The sequence below is a fragment of the Rhopalosiphum maidis genome, chromosome 4, assembly GCF_003676215.2.
Source record: "Rhopalosiphum maidis isolate BTI-1 chromosome 4, ASM367621v3, whole genome shotgun sequence".
In the NCBI taxonomy this organism is placed as follows: Eukaryota; Metazoa; Arthropoda; class Insecta; order Hemiptera; family Aphididae; genus Rhopalosiphum; species Rhopalosiphum maidis.
In genome coordinates, this window is record NC_040880.1 from 21,148,528 (window position 1) to 21,156,287 (window position 7,760).

Sequence of the window (7,760 nt, forward strand, 5' to 3'; positions counted from 1 at the left end):
ACTTTCATTTTGAAAATAAAAATTGATAAATCTGGTTATTGAATTGAGCTTTTATTTATTTAAATACAGTAGAACTTTAACAATTGAAACACTAAAATAACTTATAATGATTGTAAAACAAGCATTTCCCTAATATCTCATTAATTTAAAATTACTTCATACCTCATTATAATAATTTTTTTTATCCTCTAATACAAATTATCAAAGTTCTACTGTATTTTGAAAAATAAGATTATTTATATTTATCAAGTACATTTTGTTATTAATTAATTAACTTATATTTAACTAGACTATTATATTTCAAAAGTTAGAGAAAGCTTTGCAGTATAATTACTACTTATCAATTAGTTTTGGAAACAATAACGTATTAATTAACTAAATTACTAGAATGTTTCTTTTAAAAAAAAATGAGTGTTATCCAAAAATAAGAATGTTTAACATACATATTAAAAGAAAAATATTACACTGAAAATTGCATACCTATAATTTTTAGAACATTTTAATAATTAAATAAAATTATACATTAAAATTTGTTTGAAAATAAAATAATTTGGTGTGCAATTTGACGTCTTTATTGTAACTTAAGTGTTTAGGATAACACTTATGAATCTTAAAATGTTGACTATGTAATTTTGAACAAACGTGTCCTAATTTTTAAATATATTTAATGATATGTTGTCTTCATTTTCCCACTCCTTGATAATTATTGCTATCATGAAGCTAATTTTGTTATGTGATTGGCACAAAGTGCTTATGGGCTATTGTATTTTCACCCATCTATTAGCGATATTTGTATTATTTCTTATTAATAGAAAATGTTATATTTTGTGCTCTTCAAGTACTTTGATTTTGGACTTGTTATGTTCTTTTGAAATAACATTTTATTTCTGGATCCTTTCACTTGACAACATCGGTAGTCAGAATTGGTGTCTGTTGGATCTAAACTTTTAAATTGTTATTTATCAATAAAGTGTCTTCCTCGTTGCTGCTTACCACCATGTGCCCGATTTAATTTGCTGGGTAGCAGAACTGAGTTGTAACTGGCTTAACTTTTGTTCAAATTCCTATCGAGCAGAGATATTCTCTGTTTGTTCTGAATGCGTATATGACAATTAATAAGTTTATAATTTTACGTGGAACGTCTTTACTAACGCACAAATCGCAGTTTTCGGTATATAATTATCTATACCTCCGTTAATTATGTGTACGGAATCTTCCTTTGAATCATATTCGTGGGTATCAACTATCAATAACATATTTTTCCGATATTATTAGTCTTACTTATATTTATATTTATATTTTTTTTTGTCTCATCTTCGTCGGAGATCTACCTCCGAATTCGGCGTAGTAAACAGTACCACTGTTAGTTATCGTTTAATTCAATATTTATTTGTACCTCCGCCGACCACTAAGGACGAAACATTTTGCGCATATTACCTCCGTTGGTTTCTCGTGAATCTACCCCCGTTCGGGTTGGTTCAATTGTTGAGTTCGTGAGCGGCGTTCGCATCACATTTTTTGTACCTCCACCAGACAAGAAACGTTCAACGTTTATAAATGTTTCTTCTACCTCCGTAAGTGTTCTTCCCGTATCTACATCCGATATTTGACGGATTTGTGTGCAGTGGATCACACGTCTCCGCCAAGCATATTGTGCTCGGAGGGATTGAAAACTATTTTGATTTTAATCTATATACGTATTATTAGGAAATAATCAAATATACTGTACCTATGTGTTATTTGATTAAACCATTATAGTCGAGAATGTAAATGACCAACAGTGGAGGCACATATATATTACATATTATGCGACATGTGTATAAACTATATCGATAATCAACCTCCCCTAAACGTTATCTCGGTATTTTTTTTTACCCAGGACCACAGTTAAATGAATTTCTATGATGACCAAGCTGTTGAATTTTTATTTTACATCATTGAATGAATGACCAAATAAATGTCATTATTCCCTCACACTGGCTATCATCCGAATATGGGTTCCCGCTTGAAGTATATGAGCGTTATATACTTTTCACGCGACTAGACTTGATTTAAAGTGATATAATATACTGCAGTTCATTCGCTCCCATTCGATTGAGAATTTCCCCTTTGAACAGACTTCTAGTCTTCCTTTTTCGTTTGTTGAGTTGTGCACCATTTAGCTGTTTTTCTCGTGTAGTGCACATTATTTTTTTCCTAGTACCTATTTTGTCTTTCATGCGTGTACGAGTATATTATAATATAATATGTAATTATATTATACTGTAAATGTACTTGAACTTAATTATTATATCATATCTAATTTATAATTGTGCTGTGCAGGTATCGTTGTACATATTTTTGTACCTCAGGCAAAAGCCTGTTGAATATTCTAAATTAATACCTTAAACGAAATTTTTTGTGTACTTATACTCGCTTTAGAATGTATTACGATTAACGAGAGACTGTATTTAAATATTACGATAAATTGTATAATAGAGTTGACATATTGTATATTTTTTAATAATTACAAAACAAAGTCATAGGTAGGTATATATATATTATATAATTATTGAAATGCAAATAATGTTGTTAAATATTGAATACTTTAATTTTAATAAATATAATGTCAAAACGAATTTAAAATTTCGTGATATATTTTTCTCTATTGTTGCTGAAATGTATACTACGTATGTATAATATACCTATTATGATATAATATTGTATAATTTGTATATGTAACATCTATTAAACTAATAAACAATTATATTATCTATATTTATTTATTGTATCTATATGCACCTCAATGTATCTATTGTAATAGTATTATTTTGTTAAAATGTTATGCAGAGCCTAAAGTACTGTAGTGTCCCCTCAAAATCAAAGTGTGTCTCCTGAATGACAAATATATGTGTTCCCAAGTTTTATAACGTGTTTTTAGTTTTGATTGCAGAAATAAATAATAAAAACATTTAGGAGTTTAAACACAATTTAAAATATTTTGAACGTATACTTTTTTTATTTTATGTATTTTTAGTACATAAAAATACTACTGGTATTTATAGTATATAATAATACTGGTACTGTTTAGTATCAGTATCATATAAATAATATTAATGTGTAAGGTAAGTAATGCATAAAAGAGTGGAGATTTTGGGAGTTATAACTTCCGCAGATTTTTTTTGCTATAGAAATCTGTCAAAGCTCAAAGGTAACAGCTACCTGAAATCAGATGTTTTCTAGGCCCTGTTGTTATGCCTACTCATTTTCACTATCTGCAGCAATAATACAACTATACATAATAATATAAACTATACATACATAGTACATACCTATATTATATACCTTCCTTGTCATGTTATTGAATATTTACTTAATGTAAGGTAAAATGCATCACATTTTCTTGAAACTAGGTGATTTGCGTCTGTTATATTTTACTATAATTAGTTGAGTCTATATAATAGCCTATTAAGTAGTTAAGGGTGAGCAACAGATGTGTATGTGTACAACGAATATTGTTTAAATGATAATGCCACATTGCTAAGGTTCTTATTAATTTTTAAGTCAGCAATTTGTGACAAAATACGACGTCAACATCGAAGCTTTTATTTTAAGAGTATTATTAATTTTTTGTCGATTTAAAAATGTATCGTCTAGTTTTAACTGTTTTAAGTAATTATGCTATTTAGATTGATCTATTATATTAAACTTATTTTTTAATTTATGAAATAAAACTTACGTGATTTCAAACAACGGCAGCTCCAACGTTGTATATCATCTTTAAAGGTTTGTGAATTCCTCAATACCGTTTAAAAATAATTTTTCTTACTGACAAATCCATTTTTGAACGAAAAAAAACAAGTTATATTATATAAAACATGTAGGCATAATTACACTTTAAAACAACGAGTGCGAATTGAAATTAGAACGATGACTAAAATTGTAGACGCGACGATAATCGTATAAAAGTATAAACGTAATCTTGGACAGATTGTTATTATGTTAGTACGTTTATTACTATATAATTCGATAAGGTATTAATCAAATAATGGGAAATTCCAAATATCGATAAAAATATTGTAGAAACGTAATTTACCTAGTAGACACTACAGTACTAGACACTAGACAGCAATGAAATACAACGTGTAGGTACACAATTTACTAAAATCTTTATATCGGCGTTTATTTTTATCGGATACAATTCACCGAACCCGATAACTTTATGCCGTGTTGGACTGTAAGAGTTCATTCAAGCAGAGAGGTTTCTCATCTAGTGTATTTACTGTTCCCTGTCAATTAAATATACATAATATGATATCAAAAATTCACATTATAAGTATTTAAGGTTTAAAAAAAAGCGAGTGAATTAATAAATGTACGTGAATGTGTTAAATTTAAGTTCAAATTGAACTGTTCAACGGTGTAAGTATTATAATTACAGTACACGAAAAACGATTATGAGTGTCGGCGTATATAAAAAGTGGTACATTCTAATAATTGAGCACCAGTGTCCAGTAACATGATTATCTCCAGTCCTTTACTTCTTAATAGTTAATTCTGTGTAATTATCGTCGTTGCTTGATACATGAGAGTACAAGCAAATTTAACTTTTCTTTCTAATTTACTCTCAGGTAAAACTATCTCCTCTCTTGCATCAATTTCGAAATTTCTACATTGACCACAAGTAATAACTAAATTTTATTTTCCTGCTTGTAACACAAATTAAACTGCTAATGAGCTACTTGTACGAATGATGAGAATTGTCGATAATGTATCGTCTCACTCTTCTAATTAACTTACCATTTTATGTTTTCTTTGTTGTTCATTATAATTGTTTTCTTATTTTGTTTCTTAGTATACCTTTTAATTGTATTTTAATATTTTAACTATTAAATGATTCTTTTCTTGTAATATTACCATTACCATTGGGATACCAACCTGTAATTTTAACAAATAAGTATAGTTGACGGTATTATATGCTGTAAAAACATTTTTTTCCTTGGTCAAAAAGCTTGACAATTAATCAACACAAAGTTCTCTACACAATATTTTTTACATCAGCTATATAAAAAAAAAAAAATACAAAAATACAGTCATAATTTTTACACGGTAGAAATTAATTTTACAATAGCTTTCTTAAAAACAATATATCTAATAAAAACCAATATTAAACAACTTTATGAATATAACTATCATAACTTTATGATAATATTAATCAATTAACATTGATATTAGTAATTTTATAGATATCTGATAATATATAATATTTTATAAGACACACAATATAACAATATAGTCAATATATTATGCAACTTAATCTTTATGTTATTGTTAAAGGTTGTATATATGTATAGTGTTAGTGTATGCACGGTAACGGTATATGATACCGTGCATACAATTAATATAAAAAAAACAATGTTTTTTTTTGTATGGATATGAATTGCATATTATTATATCATTATACATATATTGCCTGTATTATACATATCATAATCCTTACCCGAATGGTGTGGCGTCCTTTTAACACCTCGGATGTACGACAGATAAATCACTTGCTTGTACTATGCGCAACAAAACAAGCGCCTGACAAATGTTTTGCTTCGGTACCATAATGACTTACGTTTTCGATTATTAGTCGCAGACGCCGCTTCAGATCTCCTCATCACAAAATTTGGCGTCAAAGGCATGTCCCTATTAAACGGCCGACCGTACATGATATACCTCCCCACGGTTTTCGTTTCCTGTGTCTCGTTTTCAACCGTCGAGTCCACACACCGTCTCCGTGTCATCAGGAAATAATATGATGCTTTATGTAGTGCGACCATTGGCGTCCGTGGTAATTGCCACATTGTGCGAGTTTGGTAGTTCGGCTTCGTAAAAACCAACCAGGTCGCCGGTTCCTTGTTGTCGGCGGCTCCAGACGTCAGATCCAGTTGCGCGGTGAACGACGATTTCAGAAGCAATTGCCTCTGAGATTTTTTTTTTTTGAAAAGCGGACTGGGCGTCGTATGGTGGCCCTTGGGTCCCCTAGTTGAAAATATGATATAATGTACTAAATAGGTAGTCAATAATGATCTGAAATAATATAATTAGTTGTATTATATTATAATGCATTTATGCATTAATTACTTTAACATTTAAAAGATGATTAACAGGATTTTTTTTGAGGCTTCCTTCTTCCCACTACTTTTTTAATAATAGTGGAAGGTAGGCATATGGGGTATTTGTAACTTGCCTTTAGAACATTTTTAGTTCGCCATTGCACTGGTTAGATTTGTGATACTCGGCATTAGAGTGTTGCTTTTCTCCAGCGAACCAGTTTTATAAATATATAGGTACGTACCTACATTATTTATAAATACGAATGTCTCGTAATATATGTTATTAGACGTAGGTACGTCTAACGACTTTGAATACTATATGAACAATAACAACACAACAATATTCGTTATAAGTTATAACGATTTTGAAATAATTACCTATACGGCAAAAACTTATTAATGTTTATATATTATATATTATTTATACACTATATAACTAACCTATTTCCTGTGAATTCACGACAGCAATTTTATTTTTTTTTTTGTCAAGAATAAATTTAAATTAAAAAAAACATTGATCATGATATGTGTAAAAATTAGTTCAACCTACCGCGACCGTATTACTCACTATAGATAAATACATTATTAATACCAATATTATTTAATAAAAAATAAAATATTATTAGTTATTATATATAGGTTAAGTTTGTGGATCGTGGTATAAATAGATAATAGCTGACATAACTAATATAAATATTTTGAAAATATTTATTGTACGTATATAGTAAAATACAGTACATAGTAAATAATAATTTACGTTGTGTTATAATAGGTTTAGTTTCCAAAACAACACATTTTCTTTCTCACTTTTACAGGCTTAGCACTAATAGTACTATCTGTTATGTTAAAAATGTGCTTTTATTGCTTTTAATATCTAATATTATTCACAACGTTGTACATAAAAATCACAATTAATTATGTATATAACTGGTGTGGTTAAAAATATGCTTTTTTGTTTTTAATATCTTATATAATTCATAACGTCATGACGTACATACAAATCACAATTAATTAAATATATAAAGTACAAAGTCAAGTCAATTTTTTTTTATTATTACTATTTATTGTTATTATGTACATGGTACACATGTAATTGATATGTTTTTAACAAACTCAAATCTTGAAATATTTTTATTTTCATATTTCAACATTTCTTATCTAAAAAAAAAATTTTTCTATTGTTATTTTTTTCATTTTAATTACCTCTTTGCTACGTATTTTTATATATGTATCTATTTGAATGTATTTAAGTAAGCAAATTGATAATCGATAATCATTAATTGGTGACTAGTTACTATACAGTAATCATTGAATATATCGACTTTTTATTTTTAAGTATAGGTACATCATTGTTATTTATAAATTATTCTTTCGAAAAATGTTATTATTCGGGACTCAGTTTACCCAGCACCTTAAAGTGTTAATACATTGTGTTTGTGAAAAACCGGTTAAAGCGAAATAAAAATTTTATATTGAAAAATTAAAATAATTAATATAATTTGAATAAAAATAAAAATACTTAAACAGGATTTATAAAAAAAAATAAAATTATACCTTTTGTGTATTGACGTGGGTACGTATTTACGTAACAAAACTGGCGACGAAAGATTAGATGAATTAGTATTGTTAAATGTACATAGAGATATAGCCACATAGGTGTTAATTGTGAAGATATTCTTA

At 28.1% G+C, this 7,760-nt stretch overlaps 1 protein-coding gene across 1 annotated transcript in view; it reads right to left on the reverse strand.

The window, feature by feature from the left end:
- LOC113557879 (protein shifted) overlaps positions 1 to 3,895 on the reverse strand; it is a 74,843-nt gene extending 70,948 nt beyond the window's left edge. Inside the window, exon 1 of the mRNA XM_026963437.1 lies at positions 3,719 to 3,895. The gene's annotated coding sequence lies outside the window, so the exon portion shown is untranslated. The remainder of the gene's footprint in view (positions 1 to 3,718) is intronic.
- Positions 3,896 to 7,760: the final 3,865 nt, after the last annotated feature.